General features: G+C 38.9%; 1 protein-coding gene and 1 long non-coding RNA gene across 4 annotated transcripts in view; one reads left to right on the top strand and one right to left on the bottom strand.

The window, feature by feature from the left end:
* Window positions 1-27,738, bottom strand: part of LOC103152127 (neural cell adhesion molecule 2) — a 296,231-nt gene that overhangs the window by 175,399 nt on the left and 93,094 nt on the right. The gene's annotated exons all lie outside the window — the stretch shown is intronic.
* LOC107832961 (uncharacterized) lies at window positions 308-25,940 on the top strand. The gene is made up of 3 exons (XR_001658688.1): window positions 308-318; window positions 9,848-9,858; window positions 24,257-25,940. It is a non-coding gene; the product is annotated as an uncharacterized LOC107832961 (long non-coding RNA).

Below are 27,738 nucleotides of genomic sequence, written 5' to 3'. Positions count from 1 at the left end.
ATTTAGACTTGAAGAGAAGAAAAATGAGGTATTGACAGCCTTAATCTTTAGCTACTTTGTGCAACAGATATCTGGGAGGCTGTAATAATGTAAAAATGTGGCTTTGACAAACCATATTTTATCAAATGTGATGTATTTCCTGTACAACTCAAGTGAAAAACTAATTTATTGGAGAGAAATACACTGTCTGACCCAACAACAAAGTGAGTCTCCAATTGGATAATTGCTTCATGGGTGATTATTACTCAGCTGGGAAGAGTTTATTTCAATCCCAACTGTGGGAAAGATGTTATTTAGTTAAAAAGGGTCAAATCATTGGTATCAATCAGTCCATACATTTGAGAAGTTTATAGAAACTAGAGAAACTGGGTAGAAACTGGAAGGAACTTGGAAAAAAAAAAATACTGCAAAACTGGATGGAAATAAATCTGGCAGAAACTTAAAAAGTAAAACCACAATAAATGTCATAATAAAACAAAGATTTATGAGTGTGACTTGTTCTTTTTGGACCAGGCATTGTAATATAACAAGCTCTTATTTTGAAAGAGTTTACTAAACTGCCTTTTAAATAATTATATCAAAATATAATCCATCAGAATCCAGTGAAGCCCCGCCTATTTGTGGTTCAGTTTTTTACAGTTTTGTTCTGGAGGGAATATATCTAAGATAAAAAAACAAAAAAAATGTTTTATTAACTCTGCATTTCAAACATCTGATACAGATTCCTTTGGCTTTCCAAACCAGTTATTCACAGCCATGATATTCATCCAAATTTAGCATCTTTTTTTACAGTTTTTAATAAACATATAAAGTGATTAGTTGCTGCTACGTGATTGGCTGATTGTTATTTTTATTACCCAACATCTGTCAACACCAGCTGACTTACCAGATGCATAAATCTGTGGTAAATAAAATTTTCCACATATTTTACACCAATTCTGTACATTTAATGCAAAAGAGACATCATGATATCTACTCAGTGCATCATAAGCCTGGCGGGCCACCAGGCTTTACGTGTGCCCCACCAGGCTAAGCTTTGCTTATTTACGTAAGTATTTTAAAAATGTTGGCATTTTTTAAGATTTTATAGTTGGTGTTGATCTTCCAATCTTTCAACAACACATAACTATCAAGTGATATTTTAAAATTTCCTGTCAACTTTAAACATTTTTTAACTCAAAAACACGACGGGCCGCTGGATGAATGACTGCCCTAACGCCATACCACTGGGCTTAACGAGTTTTCTGGGGGAAACCATGCAATTAAATAATCACATCAAAAGCCTAAAGGTTTCCTTTTGCACCTGTGACGGCCACATCTATTCAACTTTCATCCTAATTGTCCTCCCAGGTTAAACCTTCAGATTAGTGACATTGTATCGCCAATGAAAGCTAATCATGTATTTGTCGGCAGACGGTTAGAGGATGTAATTACATTGTACGCTGACTAAGCTAGACGTGTTTCAACTGAGCCTTTCATTTATCGGCAGACTTTGGTGCCACGTTGTGTCTTATTGCTCCATCCAGAACCTCATTTCTTACGGTAAAACACCATTTTCTACAACGACTGACACCCTGTTTCACAGCCCTGTTACTGAACAAATATGCCGCCTGATTTTCCACAAAACAACTCCCTGAAGGCATCTTTTCCCTTCATCTTCTCGGGTTGTCATCAATTTTTTGATAAGTCTACAAAAACGAGCTAATATAAAAATAGTGCTGGGGTTTGCACGAGGAATGCGGCTTGTATGAAACGGAGCAATAGTGAGTGTATGAGCTTTGGCAGTAATTTTGCAGAAGCACCGCTCCAAGTACAATGCCTCCACCTACACCCTGCTTGTGAAATGAATTGCATCTGCAGGCTATTATGACACAGAGAGGAGAAGAAAGAGAGTAGTCAGAGCAACAGACAATAAGAGGAAATACAAGGGTGAGGAGTTTGTTGCTAAGAGGAAATGACAAAAGAAAAGTCTGATGAGATTGTAAAAAAAAAAGAAAAAGAAATTGTCTTCGTTTTGTTTCCTGTTCAGGCACAAAGGCAGCTCTGGGCTATAGGAGAAGAGCACTTGGGAATATATAGAGGGTCACCTGAGGGCCGCCTTTTGGTACTCTAAATCCTTAACAAGGGAGGACTTCAATTTCACCTCCCTGCTGTTCCCACATGTATTTATTAAGCTCTCGTCTCTTTCTGGTCCACAAAAACAGATAAAAAGGCATGAACACACACTTATCTGTGCATGGTTTCAACTTTCTTTGATGCTTTCTACCTCCCAGACCATCACTGCTTGGGACAAATCTAATAAATCAAGAAGGAAACCTTTGAGTTAAGTCAAATAAAAGGGATATTTGAACCCTGTTTGGTGACTTCTACCTGAATAAAGCTCCAGTAATCCTGCATGAGTTCTTCATGAACACAGCGATGGTCTGTGGCTCCTGTTGCTGGGGAAATGTCAGAAATTCACACAATTCCCAGCCAAATTCAGATTTAAACGTCTGCCTTTGGAAGTCTGGATCACTTTGCTGCGCCTTCAAAGCGTCATGCAGATATGAAGCTTTCTGTAGACGGACCGGTTTGGTGCTTAAAGGAGATGGTAGAGGAGCAGGGAGGTAAAGTCCCAGCATGTTAAAAACGTGAGATTTGGACAACTTCAGTCGAAACTCTGCCATTTTCTGTTTTCACAGAAATGAAAACTTGTAAACCAAAACATGTTTCACAATATATTCTTCAGCTAAAGATAATTTATCCCCAGTTTAAATCAGTTTTTCTGTTGTTCACACATTTATATGCATCCCTTGCGTGTAAAAATCTAAATATTTTCACAATAGAAACTGTTAATTACAATAAAAAGTATTTTAATAATCATAATTTAATTCTTAACTGCAGAGTAAATAGGATCACTGAATTAAGTAGCTGTTATTATGAATAGTTTCTGGTTTTAACTGTAAAGGGTCCAAAATGGTTTTCAAGCTCCTCCAGCTAGAGACAAAACTCACAATGGCAGCTCTGTGCTGGCCTTAGCAGTTTTATTTAATCAGCCAATGAGAATTAAGGAAAATGAAACACGCTCCCGGATTGGCTGCTTCGGAAACACCAGCCAATAGCAGGTCAGGTAGCATTGTAGTGAAGTATGTCAGTCTCCCAAGCTGCATTTTCTTAATATTTTAGGTAAACGGCATAAAAAAAAACTATCAAAAGTAAGTGTTTAGCCGTTTTGCCTGTAGACATGAATCAGCTTTTTCTCCTCTGTATTCCTCATTTTATATGGAAAATATTTTGAATGAAACGATCAAACCTTCACTTTTCGAAGGCGATGTGCTCCCATGATGTGGCAGGATTTGATATTACAGGTCTGCTACGTTTACAGTTTAGACTTGTTTGTATTTTCCAATATGCCAGCAAGAAAAAAAAAGGCAGCAGCGTTGACAAAAACGCTTTGACCTAACAGCACAGAGCGGTTCTGTTACATTACACAAACAGCAGTGGCGAGGGGCCAGAAAGATAAGCCAGCAAACAAGCAGGGTCAGGAACAACAAAGCAAAGCAAACTGGGGTGGAGATGGAGGTGGAGTGAGCAAAATAAATTCAAACACCTCAAAGGTACAGCAAGTGTCACCAGGAAAACAGAAAACATAATAATGTGGCCTGAGTCAAAGCATAATTTACCACGATTAAATGCATAGATTTGCAATATTAAAACGGAGATATTCTCTGACATTTGCAACAACAAATACGAGAAGCGAAGCTGCAAAACGACCATTTTTACTTCCTGAATTTACCTTTTTTTTTAAATCACCTGCACCTGATTTAGTGATATGAGAGAATATCCTAGTTTTAATGTTGTAAATATCCAACTTTACTCATGGAAAACTATGTTTCTTGAAAATTACAAACTTTTGACGTCAGAGAGCATAAATATGTGGCATTAATCTAAAAACTTCTGACAGAAATGTACCCATCTGTGGTTTCTGTATTTCTGAAGAGGTTTAAATCAACTAACAAAAATCACTGAATCAAAAGTAGTGCGGACCAAGAACATAAAAAAATAAGAATAAAACTAAGCAAATAAAGTTTTTTTTTTTTGTTTTTTGTTTTTTTTGCAGAAACCAAAGTAGATCCAAAATGTGAAAATAATTTTGCTGTATTAAGAGAAATGTACTTGGTTTTCTAGTTTTAATTCATAAGTTTTAAATTAAATAGAAGCTGATTTTGGGGCATCAAAGTCGGTTGTTCAGTAAAAGTGTCTTGGTAAATGTTTGCTATGAAAACTTTAATGTTTTGTGTTGTTAAAAAATGATGATTTTAGTTTGCTTAAAAATAAAAAAGTCTTTCTGATTCAACCACCTGTGATGGACCGTAAACGGCCCCCGACCCACATCTTGAACACCCCTGGTTTAAACTCTACTGGAAACTTTCATATTTTTAATATGTATTTGTTTTTCTACAATGCGTCCTGCTCTGCTTTTGGATTTTATTTCTCCCTGAAGGATGCTGCCAGAACAATCCGTCCGGACGTTGTGATTCATCCAGGACCTGAAGGTGAGCAATAACGAGGCGGTCCAGGAGCTGGTTCTACTCTAGCAGCAGTTTTCTGGATCAAGGTCCTTCGCTGAAGCTGCCAGCACAGGAATGACTGAATTTAATTTCGGATCTGGCTCCCAACCAACACTGGAAGTGCTTCGGTCAGAACCGCTCCGGCCACGTCTCATCTGGGCCGGTTCTGACCTGAAACTGAGCACTTTCTACATCAAATTATAGCCGGTTCAGATCGAGTAATCAAGACAAAAGCTGAACCACCGACAGCCAAATTAAACCTCCCTGGTACACGGAGGCTTCTGAATCCCCTCTTTAATATTTATGGCACGGATGGCTCACAAGATTGAATATTGTCTTGGGAAGTAATCTTTCCTGCAACATGAAGGCAAACAGCTTTGTTTCCTCTCAAACTGTAACTGCCGGCAGCTTCAGGGTGACAAATGAGTCCAAAACCCCGAAAAGCTGCAAACCGAGCACTGAACCTGAGCTGCATTCTTCACCGCTTTGCTGCCTTTCTGCTGTCCAAACTTCTTACAAAACGGGCTGAAAATACCCAGCAGACATACGGTTTTTGCAAAATGACTTTGTTGCAATACATTGAGCAAACAATATTGTTTTGTCTTAATAAAAGGTGGAGAGTTTTCTAACTTTTTGGGTCAAATTTTGTTCTAGAAAATCTAAAAACAAGAACTTAAAGAATCTGTTCTTCTATTAGCCAAGTCTCTAAATAAAAAAAGTTTGTAATTCTACTTAATATGAAATTAAAAATTAAAAGAAAAACACTTTATGCCTTCAAATGCTATAGTTAAACTGAAATTGAGAAAACATTGTTGTTAATTGTAATAAATAAAAACATCACTTAATGGGGAAAAACTATAACTAACTGGAACTGAATTGTTTGTTTATAAAACTAAAACATACAGAAATGATAGAAATAATAACCTTTGTTTTAGTGTTTATGAATACAATACTTGAATTTTTTTAATTCCCCACCTAAAAATGAACTAAAACTACTATAACTAATAAAAACTAAGATAAAATATTTAGCTAATGACTAATAACAAGCTACAAACACTACAAACTAGTTAAAACTAACTGAATTAGACAAAAACTAAACTATAATTAAAAACCTAAAACTATTATAACTCTGGTGCCTGAGACTTTCTGCAATCAAGAGGCCACGCATTTTTTTCCAAGGACAACACGTGGCCCCCGAGCCACACTTTGAACACCCCAGTTTAAAGAAACCTTCCCTTATCTTGAAGCTTTTCTCTTCCCTCCCTCTAATTTTAATGTGCTCCTCCATAAATAGTCCCAAACACCAAGAGGAGGAAGTGTGGAGTTGCAGTTCACATTTCTGGCTCTCATCAACCATTTTCCTGGCGCCCATAAAAAACAAGACGCTCGCATCTGCACTTAAAAGCAACAAGAGCGCACGGATCAAAGGCTGATCTGCTGCTCGACTGATCAGAAGAAAAAGGAAAATCTGGACTTTTCGGCCGTCTCTCATCAATGGGAGGCAAAGAGACCTGATGCCGTCTTTGGTCTGAGGCTAAAAATGGTCTCAGCTGGCAACAAGCTTTTCTCCCAGATCAGATTATTGATTTATGCCTTTGCTGTGTGCCAGCGAAGCCTCAGAAAGTGGATGTGTGCACAGATTCTGGTCGACTCTGCGGAGATCAGATGGTGGTATTCCATGATGGGTTCTCTCTGGTTCTCCAGCTTCCTCCCACAGTCCAAAAACATGACTGTCAGGTTAATTGGTTTCTCTACATTGTCCCCAGGTTTGAGTGTGTGTGTGCATGGTTGTTTGTCCTGTGACGGACTGGTGACCCATTCAGGGTGACCCCGCCTCTAGACTTGAAAGGGAGCTTGAAGACACCCCATCCAGACTCCACAGACCACCGAGGGTCAAAAGAAAAAAGAAAATGGAGAACTGAGAGCTAAAATAAAAAATGACAAGACCCCAGACATCAGACATCCCCGTGCCCCCTGGGAACGGCGAAAGACTGCAAATCTCCAAGAACATAGAAAAAAACAAAACACAACCCTCCTCAATCCACAAACCACCGAACCAACAAGCAACCAGGCCCCATGGACCTCACAACCCACACCCATCACTCCGGTCTGTCTGAAGGCTGAAAGTTGCCATAAGCCCTAATGTCCCCTTTCCTCTTTCAGGTGGAAGACGCACTACTCAATACAGAAAACAAAAAATGAAGATAATAAGTAATAACAAAAATCATAAAGTACGCACTACGCACAACAAAAATAGACAGCACACAAACCAAAAAAGAAATAAAATAAAGAAGAACTACGAACCCAGAAACAAGACACACGAAAAAGCAACACTCACTCCATAGTACATATAACCCAGAAAACAAAAAAGAAAAGACACCAGTCACCCTATAGCATAAGAAACCAGAAACTATACACTATTCACAAATGAGAAAAGAAACTAAACAACCAGCAACACGAAAAAGAAGCACACAGACTACAGAACAAAAAAAAAGAAAAGATCAATCATCTTTCCTCCGTTCCTCTGGCCTATAATGTAGTTTGTAGTACCTCCTAATAAATCAAAAAAACCACGAAGAACCGCCTTGCTGAAAAAAAGATACGAAAAAAAAAAAACCACACCAAACCAAAAAAACAGGTAAAAAAAATACTAATAATTATTAAAAATGTAAATTAAAAATGTGTTAAAATGTTTTTAATATTTTAATATTAAAAGTCTTGAATCATTATAAATAACAAAAATAAGCATTTAGATACATAAAAACTGAATTTCCAAATGCATTCAGTATGAAAAACTTCAATACTTTGTGTGGGTTTATATAAGAACCCACACAAAGAATATGTTCGCCAAACTCTGCAAGTGTAACAATATTTCCATATTTCTGTGGAATTCAACCTTAAAATAATAATAATAAAAAAAAGCTCAGTTTGAATCTGCAAAAAGAAATTATCACAGAGTTTGAGCTGGAGAAATCAAGGCCATTTCTGACTAAAAACTTCAACACAATGACTGGAAATGCTAATTATCTGCTAAGCTTTAGACGTCGCCATGAAACCTGACTGTGAAAAGCTTCAGCAGCTCCACTTTCTGCACAGGTCAAGTGTTCAGTTCTCAACAAGTCAGATGTAATCATCTGAATGGATGAGACCCAGAATGCTTCACCTTGCCACGGTAACTGGAAGCATTCCTCACCCGCCTTGTTGGGGAGATTTGAATGGCAACATGAGGTCGTTCTTGATTTATTGCATTTTTTTATCCGCCGTGGGAACAGAAAGTGATCAAACACAACAATCTGAGGAGGAGATGTTTCCTCTGGAAAAAAAAAAAAAGAAGAGAAAAAACTGCAAGGTCAGAAAAGAGAAAACCAATCCAAACTCTGGGAACCTGAACGCACCACAAAGAGGGTTTAGAACAACTAACTGTTGTTTCCTTATTAACTCTCCTGCTTTCCATCAGATATGCTGGCAGGAAAACAACCCGAAGAAGGACGCCCTCCGTTTAAAACGTCCATCTTCATTTCGGGTCGCTGGAGATTGCTTCGAGGTTCTGAAACATGAAAACTGATTGTTTTCAATAAATTATACGCCCTCTGGAGGCTAAATTAAAACATCGCCCACAAACGTAACGCATAACGCCGTTTGTTCTGTCAAATCTGGTTATTCACAGCGAGCGTGAGCGGTTCACACAGAATTAGCCTCGCCTGATGGCTTTAAAAACTAAAAATGCCTCCGATCGGCTGTTTCTGCCTCAGACAGGGCGTCAGATCTGATGCTGCCATAAAAGCCGGCTCACATGTGCGTATATTTTACAGCAGCTGAGACACGGCCGCCTAAAGCAGAGGAAATGGAGGCTTTATTGACAGAAAAATCAAAGTATATTAAGTTATCATGGTGGCGAGGAATAAAGATTCATTGATTATAAGGTAAAAAAGTAAAAGTTCAGACCCAAGATCCATTTTATCACAACCTCACTAACATATTTTTGTGTTTTTCCACCTGAATTGAACAGAATCTAATTATCTGACATGATTTAAGTTGAGTTTATTAAATATGCAAATACTTTCAAAATGAGTTTTTAAAATGTAAAGCCAGGAAGTAGCCTTTATGTGTAAATAGTCGGATTCATTCAGGATATCTGAGGTAACGTTTTAGTTGGAAATAAATCACCAGGAATATTTTACAATCAAAAGAATTAAAATAAACAGCAATGAAACAACAAGCAGCTCAAAACGTTTCCCAGGATTTCTAGCCTGCTGTCTCAAGGGCTCAATCGGTACAAGGTTGACTCTTACTGATTTAATTCGTTTTTGTTCCTCTCGTCGTGTCTGCCCGTCTCTATGACAACGGCGCCGCGAGCCTGCCAACGGCAGGCGAAGTCTGCGCCCCCGGCGGGGCCCGAGCGGCGCGCACCAGCCAGGAATCAATCATTAATGGCTCCATTCATCAAACGAATTCTCAGCCACAACACAATCGCGGATGCTTTGAAACTGCTGATGATCTCCAAGGAAGAGAAACACCGGCGGAATATTTATGCGGCGGTCAGCGGGCCGCGCCGGGCCGGGCCGGACCGAGCCTCACGGATGTAAATAATCCTTTTTAAACAGCAGCTGGGCTCCAGCAGAGTCTGCGCCGCGACCAATGAGAGGACGAGATACGAAATCTCCAGAGAAAAGCTCAGCTGGACCAACAGCAAGCAGAGTTAATAAAGGATGGCTGTGTCGGAACGCGGATCAGAGTCGGCCATGTTTCTCCTTCATCTCTGCTGCGTGAGGGCCGAGGGGCTCCTGTGTGTTTAGATGCTGCTTATTTTATTAAGCTTTGCTCAAAACAAAGAGGTCAATCAATGTACAGCAGAAGGAAAAGCATGTTTTAAACACTCGCCAAATAAACATCTGAAAAGTGAGGCGTACGTCTGTATTCTACCTGGATTTTTGATCGTCTAGACGAGCAATTTGCAACTTCCAGACACAATTTACGAATAAATTAGAACAAAACTACAACTTTTAAATCAGAATCTACTTACAAAAATGTTTAAGTTTCTGCTTTGACTTATACTCTAAAGTAGGAACGCCTGATATTCATGGTGTACGGTAAAAACGGTAGAAATTTGGCCTACGATAGAGAGTCTGCCAGCCAAGCGCGGTAAAGTTTGTTGATGACGTAATCGCCCAGCATCAAATCAGAGCAAGTGAGAAACAGCATGGCTGAAAGCGCAAGGGAAGAGTTCGACATCTATGGAAGCAGAGAGAATTTAAAAACGACTCTTTGGCTTAAAGTTTCCCCAACTTGGACATCAGAATGCAGCTGCGTCAACAGGAGCAGCTTTAAGCCCAATTAGCTGATAAATGTTAGCCTGCAGGGAGCCGGGAGAGATCAATAGAGCTGAATCGGGTCCAGCAGGCCTGAGAAAGCATGGCCACCGTCCCCCCTCCCCTCCTGGTTGCTGAAGTGCCCTAAAGCGAGACAGAGAAAGTCTCCAAGCGTTATTTTCAGTCGCAGCGCTGATAACCTTTCACGACGATATCTGATCAATTTTTTTGAAAGTTTGCGCCGATAAATCAGTGGTCATGCATTAAGCTGGGAAGCTTCACAACTTCTAAGAGGAAAGATACCCATGGTGGCTCATTAAGCTGAGGCAGGCTGTGCAGTAAAGCAGCTTTTATTGTAGCACCACAATGTCTCCAAGGGAAAAGGTAAAAATAAAGTGAGAAATCTAAACCTCAGAGGCTTGGAGCCCAGGATAATAAAGTGAGAGGATGGAGGAGTGTGTGTGAGTGTGTGCGTGTGTGTGTGTGTAGAAGGGAGACTGTTTTTAATATGAATTTCTTTTACTTTCAACACACAAGTTCAGACGTATCACTACGAGTAAAACAAATAATGAAATCATGTAATATATTGAGAGGTCTAGTCAAAGCAATTTCATGTGGCTCCAAAAAAAGTTTTTACTTCAGTTTTTTAATCTAAACTCCAGACAGGCCTAGTCAAAGTAGAACATTTGGCTTGAAAATAAACAACAAACAACCATAGAGTTTAAAACTGGCTCTTAATGTTCCAAACTTTGAAAGTGAACCATGTTTTTATTAAATTGAGTTAGACTTAACACAGCTGCAGCCTGGTGCGCTTTCTATTGGAAATAAACTGAGATAAAACACAAACAAGATGCTAACTTTGGTTTCTTTGATGCTTTTACGAAGGAAAGAGATGCAGCGAACCTTAAACACTGACCCAGGAGAATTTCTACAGGAAAATAAACAAAAAATAAACAAACCACAAATCAAAGATGGCAGCTTTACACAGGAAAGAGGCAGAAAAAAAACAGAATGAAAATGAAAGTAGAAAACTTAAAGTAAGCTTTAAGAACGTTTTGGTTTTGTGAACCTTTCTATTTGATGCTGATGAATTTCTCCTTTACAGGACAACAAATGGAGTTTCTATTCTAGTCTTAGCAGCAGTGGATTTAGCTGAACACTGAGCCAGGAATACTTTCTATGGAATAGAAAAAGAAATCTGAGGGTCGAACTAAAGATGCACTGATCTGATATTAATATCTGTATTGGCTCCGATATTTAAAAAAAAAGATCTACTCAGTCTAATTATATGCTTTATTATTTATTTGTTGCTGTTGTTTTTCCATGTTTGTGACTATATTAGTGAGTTTTTGTGGTCAGATTTGTCAATAAATGTGTAATTTACTACACTTATATCTGTTTTTCTGTGTCAGATATCGGTATCAGAGGTGAAAAAATGGATCAGTTCGTCTCTGTGTCAAATCAGAACGTTGTGCTTATTATAATAAAAACAGAAAACGAAGCAAATGGCAGCCATCGCGTTTCCATCGTCCGTTTCTTTGGCGATTCATCTCGAGCCTCCCGCCTCACGCAAACATCCTGCACTCGGCTGCTTCTGCATTTATCGACAGCGCTTGTCAACACTGACCCTGATGAATTAAACAGCAGCGGCAAACGGGCCGAAAAACTAAAGCGCAGTCGAATCTCCCTCATTGTGATTTATTGACCAATGTTCCTGCAACCTTCAGGCGGATGGATCGTGGCCGCTGTACGAGCAGCAGAGGAAGCAGGAAGGTAAGAGTAAGCCAGCCCGGTTGGCTGTTTAAAGCCAGTCCGGCCCCCTGCTGTGAATGTTCCAATTACCAAGAGTCACAGGGGTGAAAACTTCCACACGTTTCCATCATCCTGCAACATATTTTTACTGCTTTCATAGTAATTACGTATCTGGATGATTGCAAACATTAAAATCTGCAAAGACTGAAACATGAGGAAGTGAGACGAGTTTTTGTTTTTGCAGGATAAAAAGCAGAAAAGAAAATGGCAGAAAAAGCTGTTTCTGCTCTAATGAACTTAACCAAACGCGACGCCTCCGTCGAGCTCGGCTTCTTCTGGGAGCTCCAACAGGGACCTCGGCTGCTTTGTGCACAGAATCGATTTGTTGAGAGAGAAGCGTCTTTAGCAGAGGACTGCTTGACTCGTGTTCTGGTCGGGGACGTTTCCAACCCAAACCGGCTTTCAAAGCTTGTTGAAAGATCATTCTCTTCCTCTGTTTGGATTCAGATCCCCTAAAACTTCCAGGAAGTTATGGAAATATTTAAAAACAGATTAAATACTTCTTGTTTTTTCCTTTTGTGTCATAGTGAAAGGTTTAAGAAAATTAGAAAACAGAAAACATAGAAAACTAAATTTTAAAAGCTAACACAGCCAGCCTGATCCAATGTGAAAAAAGTAAATTTTCTCACACATTAGAGCATTTTCCAGCCTGTTTGGGGTCATTCAATATCAGCATACTGCTTTAATTTATGTCCAGACTTTGACTAGGACACTCCAAAACGTTCATGTCAGTTTTTGAGCCATGTAAGACGGACTTTTGGGTGAATTTGGATCAGAAATGTTTGAGTTTAATGTCACAAACTAAAGATCCTTCAGATCTTGAAGCAGAAAACATTCCCACATCATCACACTGCCACCACCATGTTTGAGTGTGAATGCTGTCTTAGGTTTAAAAGTTTATATTTTCACCAAATGTTTGGGTTTAATAACATTATTTTCTGTTTGTTATTGTTTTTAGTAAGTCTCTAATGTATTTTTATTCATCTTAAACAAAGCAACAACCCAGAAATCATTGCATGGACTGTTAAAGTATCCATATAGATTCATTTAGACATGTTACAGATCACAGTTTAATGTGAATTTAAGTGTTTTGGGAATTTTTGTAGAACATTTTTAATTTCTAATTAAACCAAAAGACAGTTGACACTTCAATGAAGGATGTAAAGAGAGTTCGACAATATGGGGAAAACAGGAAGGCTGAACAAAAAGAGCTACATTCGAACATTTTTAAGACTTTCAGAAAAAGAGGCTATTTTTTTTTAAGATATAGAGGAAAGAAACCAGTGATAAATGTGCCAAATTGTTAAAAGGATTTGTGTTTATTTTTCCTTATGTTTAAAAAAAACAGCTCAGTTCCTGGTCAAACTGTTAGAAATTAACCTTTAAAGCTAAAAACACACAAAAAAAAAACACTACAGCAAAATCAGTTAATTGGTGAATTAAAGCATAAATGAGCAGTTCAGGCAGCATGACACCCCCACCACCGTGCTTTACAACTTCTTTTGCTGCTTAAAGTCCAAAACAAGCATAAAAACTGTAAATGCTGCATCTCCAGCTGCTTGTATTGAATCCCAGTGATAGCACGCAGCCCCAAGGCCTCACTCTGTTGATTTAAATAAACCACCAATCTATAAAAGGCCTTCAAAAAATCAAGAACAAACAAGCCGCCGTGCTGGCTAGCAAAGCAGAGTTACAGCTCCATGTATGATTTAATTAGATCAGAAAATAAATGGTAAAACGTCACATCAAAGCCTCCAGTTGTAAGTTTCCTCCAGAGAGAAGCTGCTGCGATGGAAACCAGTTTAACTTTCTTCCTTACATGCCTGGAGTCCCACTCTGCCTCTCCTCTGCGGGGCTCAACCCGCCTGTGCAAACAAATTGTGCAGCAGCAGCAGCAGGACTTAATCAGCAGATGAAGGTGTGGGCGGCTGCTGGGGCCCGACTTACTGGCTGACCAGTGGCTGGCAGGATGCTGGGAGACCAGTGGGTGGCCAGCACTGCAACATCAACATCAACATCAACATCACTCAGGAGCTTTAAACGAGGAGCTACATCAGATCTGAAAGGCGTTTTAGCAGAAATGACACAGAAAGTCTGATTGATACAACATGTGTATACGATGTAATTGTTTCAAAAGGTTTTGTATATTTAGTCGAGTTTAAGAAAGAATAAAATTTGATTTGGTTGGTTTTTCAGTAAAAGTCTCTTGGTTTCACCTTTTGTTAATATTTAGTTATAAAGACACAAGAAACAGGAAGTAATTTTTACCCTGATTCCAAATTAAAAGCCACCATCTGCATCTGTGGGACACATTTGCATCATTGTTGAATTGAAATTGGGGGCCACACAAAATCAGTCCAGAGGCCACAAATGGCCCTCGAGCCAAACTTTGGACACTTCTGCTTTAAATAAAACACTTGTGCCTTTAAATATTATATTATCAATAAAATCAAAGCAGTTTTTATTAGTAATTTGTTTTTTAGCCACATTTTTTTGTGAAATGTGTTTAAATATAAAAATGGATAATTGGCTTAAAACCAAGATATTGGTGGAAAGAAAATATTTACATGATCGGAGGAACTCAAGTCGTACTTCAATGTCGTTCACTAGAGATTTAATTCCTTTGAACGGCTCTAAGCCACAAATGAGTCACAGTTAGAGAACTGTTCTTTGATTTTTACGATTTAGCTTATGATGCTCTGCTCACACGTCAACAGCTATTGTTATTTTTATTGAATTAAAATTATTAAATTAAATAATTTAACTACAGTTAATAGAAATGGGTGGATATTTTTTATATTTATTTTCTGTTTCTGCCAAACCAACTCAAATTGATTTTTTCTTTTATTAAATTATAAATAGTCCTAAAATGTTTGACATCTTTGGAAAGCTTAGAATCCAAACTTTCAGAATCTGTAAGTAACTAAAAACAAAACAAAGCAGAGTTAAGAAACTAATATTTTCATTTCAGGTTGTACATCTTGGACCTCCAGGTTAACCTTCAAATAAATAAATTGCAAATTAAACTTCTTCAGATCCATTTTGGCCCTTTGACCAAAAAAACTAACTTTCCACCCTGCACACACGTTCAATTCTTTTAAAAATATATAAAGTCATTAATCAAAGCTGTTTGTTCCTGAGATTTCAAGCTTTTATTACACAAAGCACAAATTTCAAGTGTTGTTTTTGCCTTTAAGTAAAAACGATTCCTCTCAGGTTTTACCAGAACCGATTAGGAATCTGTTTTATTTTTAAAGCTCTTTACGTTAAAACTTCAGCCGGCTTTAAAAGCTGCATCCATCACTGCAGTAAAAGGCAGAAGAGAGGAATACACCGTAGCGCCGCATGAGGCACGGCTGCTGTTTGCTGCATTGTTTTAAAAAATAACAGCAAGACTGTGAGACAACAGTTCATCCAGACCTGAATCATACATGTCAGGGATTGTGGGAGATTCATAAACACTGATTGCATCAATTATATTGGAGTTTGACTGAGAGGACAAAATCAACCAGTAACTCAGTTTGATCAACACAAAAAGCCGGAGCAATGTGCTGAAATGATTTGTTAAACAGCCACAGTTACATGAAAACATCCTGAAATGAAAAGCAGGCGACGTTATTACCATCTGGACATTAGCCTCCATTTATCAGAAGGCGGCGCATTCAATGCGGCCACAATAGGAACCTTCCCTCATGAGAGTCGTGAATTAAACGTGATGGGCACCTTTGTTCTTATCGCACATTTCCAGCAGGATGGCGGCTCGCTTTGAGCCGCGTTCGGCCGCTGAAGTGACGGAGAGCGGCTCGTTGTGAGACAATCGATTCGACTAAAGGAGCTTCGCTCAGGCGATTAATTTCCTGAGAGAATGTATGAGCATTCAGGCCGCCGCCTGGTTTCAGGTGGCGAGGCTGGACAGGTAGGATGGGATCGTAAATATATCAGCTCCACGGTTCTTTTTGTTTCTCAGATCCATTCCTGCTCTGCTTTGTAAAAGAATCGATAGCCTTCGAACGGTTTCGCCTTTGGTTACAAACTTCAACTCAGGAAAAACTTTACATAAAAGCCGCCTTACACTGAAAATATTTCCCCAAAATGCGTCGAACTTCTGATCAAACCTGTTTAAAATGAAACATTGATTTAAATCTACGCTCTTATAAGGTGAATAATTTATTACAAACAGACTTTGTGTTTCTTGAATTGCTGCAGGACGTACAGCGAGTCCAGGATATAAATAAAACTTCATGTGTTGGTTGTCATACTTTATATTTTCAGATTATTCAGTTTGAATGAAGTGAAACACAGATGACTTACAATTTTAGAACACATTATTAGCTCTGACTTACAAAGCAGCCAATCAAAAAGCACCATTTATTTTTCCTTACTGCTGATTGGCTGAACCCCAAAAAGCAGAGATAAGGAGAACTATGGATGTTTACTTCTAAGACGGTTTACGACATACGTGTTAATGCATATTAAGGTATATTTGGTGTTTTAACTTGTCTATAATCCCTACAATACAAAATTACATTTTTATTTATTTCATAAGGCACAGTGCATATTATTCTTTAAAATCTGTACCATATCACATACAAGTTCATGTTAAATTAAATCTGCAATTTTAGGCACAAAACCACAAATATTTATTTATTTTTGTAGCATTTTGAACATTTTGAAAATGGACATTTTACAGCCTGTGTATTTATTTTTTCACTGTTTTATTGTTATTATTATTATTTTGAGAGAAATTACATTTTATTTTCATGAGATTTTAGATTATTTCCCCACAATTTACATTGTGACTATGTAAATTTACATTAATTTACGTTGTGACTATGTAAATTAGCCACATAAGTTCATTTACATCTCTAGTTTTCTGGCAGATTGATGGTAAAAAAACAATAATAACACAGTTAACATAACATTTACAGAAAATTACAAGAAATGAATAACAGCTGGACAAGTTGTCAATTATAATAAGCAAATCACACCCATAAGACACATTTAAATGTTTGGTTTTAGCTTCTATGCATTTTCTTTAATTGGCGATTACATTCTTGACAGAAAATAACCTAAAAATGATGGAAAGCCATGTAGTTTTTAACATGTTGACTTCAGTTGATAACCTTGTTTGCATATGTTGCTCTAAAGCTGCAGGTCTGTTACATAAAATAAAGCGAAGGTGGATGAAAACTCTTCCAAGTGTTAAATATTTCTGCTCCTAAAACTGCTTCCTACACCTTCTGAGTGACTGTGTAATTAACCAGGGGTGAACGGGCTCACCTGGGCAGCGCACGCCTCTGTCTTTGTCCCCGCCGTCCCTTTGATTCTCATTAAAAGCACACAATTAGAGCGCCATTAAACATAATGAAATAAAGCAGACGGAGACGCCATGAGTCAGAGCGCCGCTGTGATTGAGTCGCCTTCAAATCAGGCCAGCAGATTAAGAAGAACGAGGAGCTTTTCTGACATTTCGCTCAGATCAGGGCCACCTTTGTTTGGCGATGAAACAACCGGGCGCCTTGGCTGCTCCGGGAGCTTCACATAACGCAGCTTTTACCGACACCTGTCCACACAGTTTCAAACGCCTCGAGACGGAAATGTGGTGAAAGACAGCAATTAGTTCAAATGCTCATTTAATAGCATTAAAGCCCAAGTCTGACTGACGTCTACTTTCTGGAAATCGATGTTAAAACTCTCCTCTAATGCACAGAACGGTGCAGGTAATGGCTGTCTGAGATCATTCAGTCCAGTTTGATTGTTTCTGAATGAAACGGGTGGAAATCAGTCAAGATGTCTGACTTGACGTGAAGAACTGGAGAGAATTTACAGGATTTCTTTAAAGTTTTAAATAAGAGAATTACAAAAGGGAAAAGTTTAGATGATGTTTTGTTGCAGCTTCGCAGCAGGAGAGTCTGATAAAAGCGTATCATGGTTTAGACGGAAACATAAAGCAAACAACAGTGTTTATAATTGTAATGTTTTCTCTACTATCTATTAGACTTCATGTTGATTTTTCTTTAGTACTTGAGCAAAAGCAATTAAATCTGTTTAGTAGCAAGGAATGAAGGGAAAGTAGATGAACACAAGGAAGAAAAAATGAGTTTGACTTCAGATTCAAACACATCGTAAAACAAATATAAACTTTAGGGGACATAAAATAAAAGATCAAAAGACATAAAAATATTTGCTTCTTCCACATTTATATGAAGTCAGAACAGCTGGTGAGTCAACGGAAATACAAGCTTCAAACTAGAAATTTCATCCAACTCCATTCAGTTATTTTTTTTAAATGTATTTTCTAGTAATTTGTATCTTCACATCAACTTGCTGATAAAAATCCTTCCTTCCTTCCACAGATTTTATCTTTTGAAAATCTCCTCCAGACTCAGACATTTTGCATATTTTTAAAAGTTTTTGTAATTTCTGTGAAACAAAACATGAACAGAGTTCAAGTTTATTATTTCCACAAACCTTGAGAAGACGCTGAAGGTTGCTTGAAACTATTTTCTTTAATTATCTTTTTTGCACCTGGACAAACTTTTGGTTCAAAATCTGAAAAACATAAATGTGACAAAACTGGATTTGTTAGCTCTACATTAAATACAGACTTTTAATTTAAGTTTAATTTAATTTAATTTAATTTAAGTGTAATTTAACATTACAGATTTACTTTTGTGAAATTTTTAAAGTTTTTTTTTTAAAATCAAAGCCAAACAAAGTTTGCCGAACAAAAAGCTACATTTAATGTGGAAAAGCCCACCTGAGGGACGTCTTTGGAGTATAAATCAGAAAGGCAGTGGCTCCGTCATGCTGAGGGAAAACTGGGAAGCTGGTTAGATTTCATTAGAAATGGATGGAGCGAAAAGGAGGGTTATAATTCAATAGTCTGTTCGCTGCAAAAACATCAAATCTTAATTGTTTTTGGTCTAGTTTCTAGTGAAAATATCTTAGTTCACTTCAAATAAGACAAAATCTAACTTAAAAGTAACTTTTCAGCAAGATATAAGAGCTTGATTTAAGTCAATAATTCATTAATATTCATGAAAAAGTTATTTGTTATAAAATGGGGAGAATATCTTGTTACAACTGAAATAATCTGTCAACGAATCTCATACTTTTCATGAATGTTTGATTTAAAAGAAGCTCTTACATTTTTCTGAGTTAGTTTTGTCTTATTTCACTTGAAAATAGACTAAAAATACTTTGTAACATTTTGTGATTTTGCAGTGAACTTTTGGGTTAAAACGACCTAGTCAAAGTCTGTTGAGAATCTGTGGTGAAACAAAATTTTACTCATCCTAGGATAGATTTTTATATCTTAAAAAGGTTCAAATTCATATTTATAACCCTCCCAACTTAAAAAAACACACACACACAAATCAAGGGTGGTGAATGCTTTAGCAGCTTTTCTGCCACTTCAGAGTGAAGTTTGTGATCTGAGGGAAGCAGCAGCAGCTTCCTTCAGATTCCCAGCAGTGATGAAGAGGAACGCTGCGTTCCAGGACAGGGAAGAGGAGGAGCGGCGGGGGATCACTTCAACACCGGTCCATTATCACCTTGTTAGGGGAGAGAAAGGTTTCCGAGACATGGAACAAAGCGATCCGCGTCTTTGTGTGAGACATCAGTCGTTTAACGATAAGCGAGAAAAGTCCTGGCACGGTCTGAACCTCCACAGATCAAAGAAAAAAGCCGGTTATTTGCTTTTCTACCCATAAAGATGCAGAAAAACTCTTGTTTTTCCTGCTATTTCACTTCATACAGCAACTAGAGAGCGACTGGCGTCTCCATCTGAAATGTGAAAGTAGAAAAAGATTTATTTTCTTCTGCAGCAGCAAAGCTGCACTTTAGTACATCAAAGATAATATGTAATGTGTTGCAGATTTGGCCCCTTGAACTGCGCCCACAGTACATCTGAGTGCTATAATGAAAAATGCCTCTTTAAACGCAGCTATGCGTCCTCTGATAAATCTATATTTCAGCAGCTGAAACAGAAAGGAAGTAGATAAATCACAGAGCTGGTAGTTCCCATCTGCAGCCAAAAAATGCAGGTGCAGCCGAGTCAGACGGTTAGCGGAGAGGAAGCAGAGACGGTGCAGAAGGTGTTTGTCTCTGCTAATCTTCCAGATCCACCGTGTGTCAACATCAGGAGGGAAGGGTGAAGTGCTCTGTTTGTGCTCTGGAGTACATTTCAGACGGCCAGTTTAGGCGTGTAAACTTTAGACGACCAGGGTTGAAGTTGGGTTTATGAATTCTGGGAGTGTATCGTCTCATTCAGCCGAGCCGTTTCTGATCACGCGCCAATAAAAAGCACGGCCAGCTGTGTTTGTGGCATCAAATGCGTCTCCAAGGATGAGCTTTAGGGAGAACAACACGGGATTACAAGAAACCTTTGAGGTCCAGGCCAGAAACGGGCCATGAACGGGCCGTGGTCTCACCGAGGGGCGCGCTTCCTACGGACAGCCAACATGGCTTCCTCTGTCCTGACTATTAAACAGGCCGGTTTGAAGGGCAAAGCCCAGTTAGTAGACATAACACCTTAAGCTCTTATTCAATCTGCACTTTTAAAGAGGCATTTGGATCCTTTTCATCTTTTTTTTGTTACATGATTTGGTCTAAACGTCATGATGCTTAAAAAGTAATTACAGAGCGCAGAACCGACTACTTTTCACACCTGGTAGTTGCGACATTTGTTACATTTTCAGCTGCACTGTGTCAAAAGAATTTGGAAAAACCTGTTCCCCTCCTCGCCTGTGGGGGCGCTGCACCAAGAACCACTGAAGATGACACTGAGCAAAACGTCCTTCTTCACAAAATCCAAAATGGAGTAGCGTCAGATCTCAGCCGTTGTAGGATTAAAAGACGAGTCACTTCACCTGCTAGTGCGATTGTTTCGGTTGCATTTACCCAGAATTCCTTGCGCTGTAGTCCACTTCCTCCAGTCCACTCAGCGTTCACATATGGAGTCCTTATTCAGCTTTGATCCAAAATAGAAATGTAAAACTAATTCTGAGTTCAGACCGAATGCGATTTCAGTGTCAGGAGCGTCTGAATCTTTATCCTCCATCAGGAATTAATGGTTCCAACAATTACAGAAAGTTTTAGCAGACCACCACACTGCCGCCACCGTGCTTTAATGTCACTATGATATCATTTTTAATGAAATGTTGCATTAGTTTTACACCGGATCTGAACCGTATCAAGTTGGTTTCTGATAATTGTGAGTCCAGTCTTTGTGTTTCTTTGGATCAGCCGTGGTTTTGGATTAGTCATGAAGACAGTTCCTAATCCAAAGAAGAGACGAAAATGTTTCCTTAACTGAAAAAATGACTATTTTTCTGACGCCTGGAAGAATAATGGAAACTCCTGTTCCATTTTCTCTCGTTTTCTGGTTTATTGTTCTCAGTGTGGTAGAAAGAAATGTTTTAGTAACCATTTCTAAGAAGAGATTTAACAGAGCTTTTCATTGCTTTCGGGGATATTTGACCCCACTTCATGTTGTCAGATGGGAGCTGGGTAATAAAAAAAATAATAATTTAATTAATTACAGTTTATTCATGATTTAGCAAGAGAAATTAGATTTTTAAAAAGGATCGGGTTGGTTTGGGAAGAAGAAGAAGAAGAAGAAGAAGAAGAAGAAGAAGAAGAAGAAGAAGAAGAAGAAGAAGAAGAAGAAGAAGACTTTGTGAAAGCACAATAAAAGATTTCCCTTTAAACAAGCATAAAATGCTTAGAGGACACGTTACTGGCGCAGCTCCTTCACTTTACATCCTGCTCCTCATTATCTGCTATTCCTCCCCCTAATGAGAGAAAAGTATGTGTTGGAAGCGGCTAATTAATAGTGACGGAGGATGTTTACACCACGAGGTCAGGAGGAACTGCGGCGCCCGTTCAGGTGGGTGTCTTCAACTATTAGCACAGATGAGCCTCGTGAAACAAAACCGTCCAGCGAGGCTGAAAATAAAGCTAAACGCCCAGACGGAAACCCTGAGTAGTTGTTGTTTCTGTTTGATTCAGTCCTGCAGCTCACGCCCCCCTGCTTTGGAGCGCTGTTTGCACTCCGTCCTAATAGAGCAAAAAGAGCAGCTCTTGTCGGAGCAATTTAAAAAAGTAATTTGTTTTCTTTTTCCCTCTGTTTGCTTTTACTGTGTTCTGGCCTGCTGCACTGGGAGCGAGCTAACCTTACATAAATTACTCCGAGTGCCTATGAAAATGTCAACAAGATGTGGCCAACTCCCCTCTTCCCATGATGGCGGCGGCGCTTTATGGCGCTAAAAACCAGCCGGTGTGTGTGTGTGTGTGTGTGTGTGTGTTGAGGTGAGAGCCGTCAGGTTCAGGGAGCGGCGGGTGGCCCCGCCGGCGGCTGACGAGGATGGATGGATGAATGTGAACATCTCTTTCATGCTCCTTTCACAGCAACTGGGCTGATTCATCTGTCTGCGACGGCGTTGTCATTTGGCATGTCTGCGGCGCTCTCCTCCAGCTCTCTGACGGATCGCTCGCTCCGTGACTACATCTGTGTCACGTAAGTGGTCCTCCCGCAGCGTGCATGGGCTCAAAAATACTCATCTGTCAGCCCGAGTGGACATCCTTTCTTCTTTCCTCGATTCTTTGTCGAAACAAGGGGTGATTTTCCAAAACAAGAGCAGGAATATGGCCTCATGCGGCTCAAGGCTTCAGTAACGGCTCCTTCTGAACAGGTGAGTCGTCACCTGCTGTTCATCGGTTAACCAGGACACAAACCTTCACACTGAACAAAAAAACACTCAGATTTGGTGTTTTAAAAACACTAAAATCAGCTGATATCCTTCGTTAACCAGATAATTACACTAAATGTTCCAGCAAATCATGCTGATTTGACAGTTTTCAGATAAAATGCCAGCTGCTTTTCCAAGAAACAGTTTTATCCTATTTTACTGTACATATGGAAAGTTGGGTGGAAGGAAAAAGTTGTTTAAAAAAAATGTACCCACATTGAGATGTTTATGAAGCATTCAAGACTATGAAGGAAAGTTCAGAACATGCTTCATAAAGTCAAATTTAAGTCTTTTTAAGACCATAAAGAATGAAATTTACAGAAATGTACAAAGTAAAATTGCATATTTTATGTAGAAATAGAGCCAAGCTATTTTGCACACAATGCACATAACATTGTACGGGTTGGCCATTGACAAATTCGAACACCGTCAAGCCAACCTAATGCAAAAAAGCTAGCTAGCACGGGTATGCTAGCAGCTAGTTAGCTGTAGCCTTCACCATCTCAAATCATAGAACGCAAAGAAGAAAAATAAACAAGGATATACAAGATTAAACAGATGTGCTACGATAAAAATTTAAGACCTATGAATAACATATTTAAGGCCAACTTGCATTTTTTTATTTATTTTTTTATTAATCTAAGACTTTTTAAGGCCTAAGTTTTAGACGCATGAAATTGAATCTTTCTAGGATGTGCGTACTCTTAAACCAGAATTCGGATCTGGACTGTGTTGTTTTCAGAGGAAAGTGAATTTAATTTGGGGATGAAAACATCCTGATAGTGATTCAACAGCAGAGCAGAGAGCTGAGGTTTCAGCACCAAGGCCAGCTCCCAAAATCAGTCAAAAACCATTTCAGGAGACTCACGGCTGCCTCTTTTCAAAAGAAAACAAACGTTTCTACTGCTTCCCGTTATAAATCCGCTCCACTATGATGTGGGGAAAAGAGAATTTAATTTCTTGCACAAGCTGGTTGAAGATTCATATTAAATCCAACCGAAGAAAATCGACTTTAAAAGGTCAAGTCGATATCTTGTTTTTCACCAATCGCAGTGGATAAAATAAAAGCATCAACACTATTTATTCTGGTAGGAAAAGTCAGGAAATGTTCAATATATTAAATTAAATTAAGGAACTTACACCCAGATACTAAAGTGCTTATAAAAGCAATCATTCTGGGCAGCTAACGTCATTAGCTTGCAGATTTTGGAGCAGAAGCAGCAAGAAAATAAGACATTCAATTAAAATGTGCAGTTTGCTAAATTTATTACATAATAGCAAAGCTTGATCTTTAGCTAAAAACAAATAAATAAGTAAGTTAGACTGATTCTTGTTGCAGGAAAAGAGAGAATCACCAAAGAAGACAGATACCAACAGTTACGCTCTAATTACAGTTTTATCTGGTTCCCTCAGCAGTTAACAGGATGGATGAGAACCAATTCCACATGTATTAATAAATCGTCTGCAGAACCCGACCTGTGTGTTCAAATGGACCAGTACAGATAAGAAACCACCAGAAACAATGGGACTGGTTTTGTTTTTAGTGTGTATTTTAGTCGCTCTTTTGATTTTTACAGTTGTTTCCAGAAGGACGGTTCTTCTTCTTGGACAGCAAAATGATTTGTTCCTTCAACATTTCTTCAAAGACAAGTTGAGAAAATTATGATTTTACTTAATAAGGAGATAAAAACTATCAAAACCAAAAACTAAAAAGTGTATTTTTCATCACTAACGAGGAATTTTAACCTGCTCTGCTTTGCAGATTTATTCTAATTCAGCCACATTTGAGATTTATGAGGCAGGAACAACCTGCTGAAAGTCATTTAATCAGAATTTTGCTAGGATTTGGGTTTTTCTAGGTTAATTTGACTTTTTCTGTGTTTTAGATTTGGGTTCTGTAGTGTCTCTGTGTTGTCCTGTCTACTCATTGATTATTGTCACCTGTTCCTTGTTTCCCTGTGATTGTCTCCCTGTGTATTTAAGCCCACCTGTTGTCGTTGTCTCTTGTCGGATCGTAGTCGTGTCTACCCAGTCATGTCTACCCAGTCGTGTCTACCCAGTCGTGCCACCGGTCAGTCTTTTCGTCGTATCAGTTGTACTGGTTAAGTTCTGTTACGGCGTCAGCTCTTTCCTGTTGTGTTGCTACCGCTGAGCCTAGCTTCCGCTCTGCCGAGCTGCATGCTCCTTGGACTGTGTGAGCTGCTTATTCGTCATTAAAATCATCTTCATCTTACTTCCTGGTTCCTCGCCTGCTGCATTTGGGTCCATATTCACATCACATCACAACAAATTTAAGTCCAAACTTTGACTAGGCCACTCCAAAACCTGTGGTTTTTCTGCAAGCAGCCCCAGACTGTCACATTATCACCAATATGTTTGGATGTTATAATGTTTTACACCCAGAAAAACTGATACTGATCCACACAAAGCCCAATGCACACAATGCGACACATTCACAAATACATATTCTTTTCTTTCCATTTTCTTTATTTTTACAAACTATGCTAAATAAGAAAGACTTTTGTTTTACACTGGTTGCTTAATTTCTACTCTTTCGTTTTGACTAGATTTAACTGTTTAACCCGCAGTCTTAGCACGACGCTCAGGAAGATCACGGCAGATGTCACGGTTGGACAACCGGTCGACTGATCAGCTCTTCAGTTTGCAAAACCACAAACAAAAAACAAACACCAGATCCACGCACACGGTAGAAAGGTCAGACGGGTTCATTCTTAGATTTACAGGAGGACTCAAACTCCACTCATTCGTTTTTAGCTTCATTGCAAAGTCACGTTTAGCAGAAAAATCACAACAAAAGTAAACTGATCGATAGCATTTAGGTTTAGGACGTACAAGTGCATCTTTGATTCGTGTGTTTCTGGAGGATAATTATGGATTTTAGTTAAATTAACCACAACGTTTGAAGCATGGAAGAATCAACACAGACCAGATAAACGCATAGCGGCTGTTCAGCTCCATCTCCAGCACCCAAGGTTTGGAGAACTTGGTTGCTTAAAAACAGCAAAGCAATACAAAGAACCCGGAAACAAAAAGGTCAAAGGGAAGGTCCACTGGTGTAGCAACAGGTTTGGAGGAGAGCAGTCCTGCTGGTGAGCCACTGAACCCTCTGCAGGGTCTGAGGAAACCTTGGATAAGAGACCCAGCACTGATCACAACACTCCTTCCTCCTGGTTCCACTTTGCACATGAAAGACAAGCTGAGAAAAATCTCCTTTCTGTAAAGAAACTTTTCCAAATGGCTTCTTTTGGACTTTAATGGGACATTTAGATAAAAAGCTGCTTTACTTCAATTTATTCTGCTTTCTTCTCATGTTTTCGCCTCGTGTTGACGGATGCCAACAAAGAGGAGGCGAGCCGCATTACCGAATGTCACATTTTCTGCTTTCACTTTACACCAGGAGTGTCAAATTCATTTGAAATCATAAATGTTCTCAAAGGGCCACAAATTTATGCCAGAAAACCTTTTCTCAAACTGTCAAAAATATTAATAAATAGCTGTGTCTGCATTCAACAAGAAGATCTTAAAATAAAAAAAATATTGGATGGATTTCACAAGTGCTTTTGTTTGTTTTGCACTGATTTTGTGGAGCTAATTTTAAGATTTTAGCAAGAAATTAGCTCTTTTTGTCACTCACCACATCTGTCACGGACTAAAATTTGACTTAAACTGAGGCTGAGGCAGCTGTGTAGTAGAAGTAAAACATACTGCCACCTGCAGGTCAGAGTTAGTATCACTTAAACCCAACATTTTTGACAATTTTTGTAGAAAATGTGAAATAAAGTCACAATTATACATTAGCACAAAAAAAGTGTGGCAATTATCAATACTTGAGAATTTTGTTTGTTCTTTTTCTTGTAAAATTTCAACTTTTTAAGATTAATCTACATTTTTTAGTTTTTTTCTTGATGATTTTAAACTTTTGTTTTTTAATCTCAAATTTTTTTTATTCCTTTCTTATTATGGAGCTCCGAAAATTAGTTCAGTTTTCTAGACCATTTTTCTGATTAAGGTTAACATTTTGTTGTTTTTTATTTTAAACTTTTAGAAATCAGAAACTTCTATGCCATTTCTGAGATTAATCTTGAATTTCTTAGCTATTAGTGGAAGTTTATTAATTTATTTTTCTATCTACAGTGGGCCTAATACGCTGTTATAGTTTATGGAGTCCAGAGGGCCACATAAAAGCTGTGGAGGGCCAGATTTGGCCCTTGGACCTTTAGTTTTGACACCAGCACCAGAAATGAATTTCCCTTTATGACTCATTTCAGAAACAACATCAGTTAGCTCGGAGTAAACACGCTAACGTGTCGACATCACATTCGTCTCCAAAAAATAATTTGCAACTGTTTTCTGTTTAGAAACGTTTCTCAGTAATGAGAGGAGAGTGTGAGTAAAACGTGTTCTCGCTCTGCAGCTGGGATGTTTCTGATCTGTTTTTTCCTCAGAACATGAAGACTGATGGCGCCCAAACTGGAGCGTCACAAACCCACTCTCTCAAAGCGAGCGGTGAGGTAGAGGTTCACCGAGCGATGCAGAAATGAGCTGCGAAGCGGCATGCAAAGAGCATATGTACGTGCATGTGGAGCGAGGAGCAGGTGTCTGTCCGTCTCCTGGGTCCTGATGTGTGCTAACCGTTGCATTGCGATCGCAGGTAATTGGATCCCCCGGTGAGGGGCCGGCGTCCCCCTCCGACACAGACGAGTGTGTTTACACGGCAGTGGCCTTAACGGCAGAGTGAGGAAAGGTGTTCGGCCCGTCTCTCAGAAAGCAGCGGAGCATGGAGATGATTACCTGAGAATCAACACGACTCGGGATGCAGCCGCAGCCGAATGAAAGCCTCAGTAACCCCTGAAAGGTCAGGGATGTGTTTACTCTCGGGAGGAATCCGGGCCGCTGACGTACAACCGATGATGGAGGAGAATCAGAAATATTGGCAAGCTCACCGCTCTCTCTCTCTCTCTCTCAAAAAAAAGAAAAAAAGATTTGTTCCTTTTTGTCACAGAAGAAACGAGAACAGCAGCAAACATTCAGCGATGGTTTCCATGGGAACACCAAGCCTAACGCCTGAAACAATATTCTGTGAAGTGACATTCCTGGAAGGTTTGCATTGTGTCACGTTTGTTTTTAAGCTAGTAGCATTGAAAATACTCAAAGTGAAACACAGTGGAGGCAGTATGATGGCCTGGGACTGCTCTGCTGGTGACTGTCATGAATCCACTAAACTATAGGCAGATCAGCAAGTCAACAACTAAATGGATTATAAAAGGAAAAAAAAGAAGTTTAAAAATGGCC

The sequence above is a fragment of the Poecilia formosa genome, unplaced genomic scaffold, assembly GCF_000485575.1.
Source record: "Poecilia formosa unplaced genomic scaffold, Poecilia_formosa-5.1.2 Scaffold301, whole genome shotgun sequence".
NCBI lineage: Eukaryota > Metazoa > Chordata > Actinopteri > Cyprinodontiformes > Poeciliidae > Poecilia > Poecilia formosa.
This window is presented reverse-complemented; position numbering and strand designations above follow the sequence as displayed.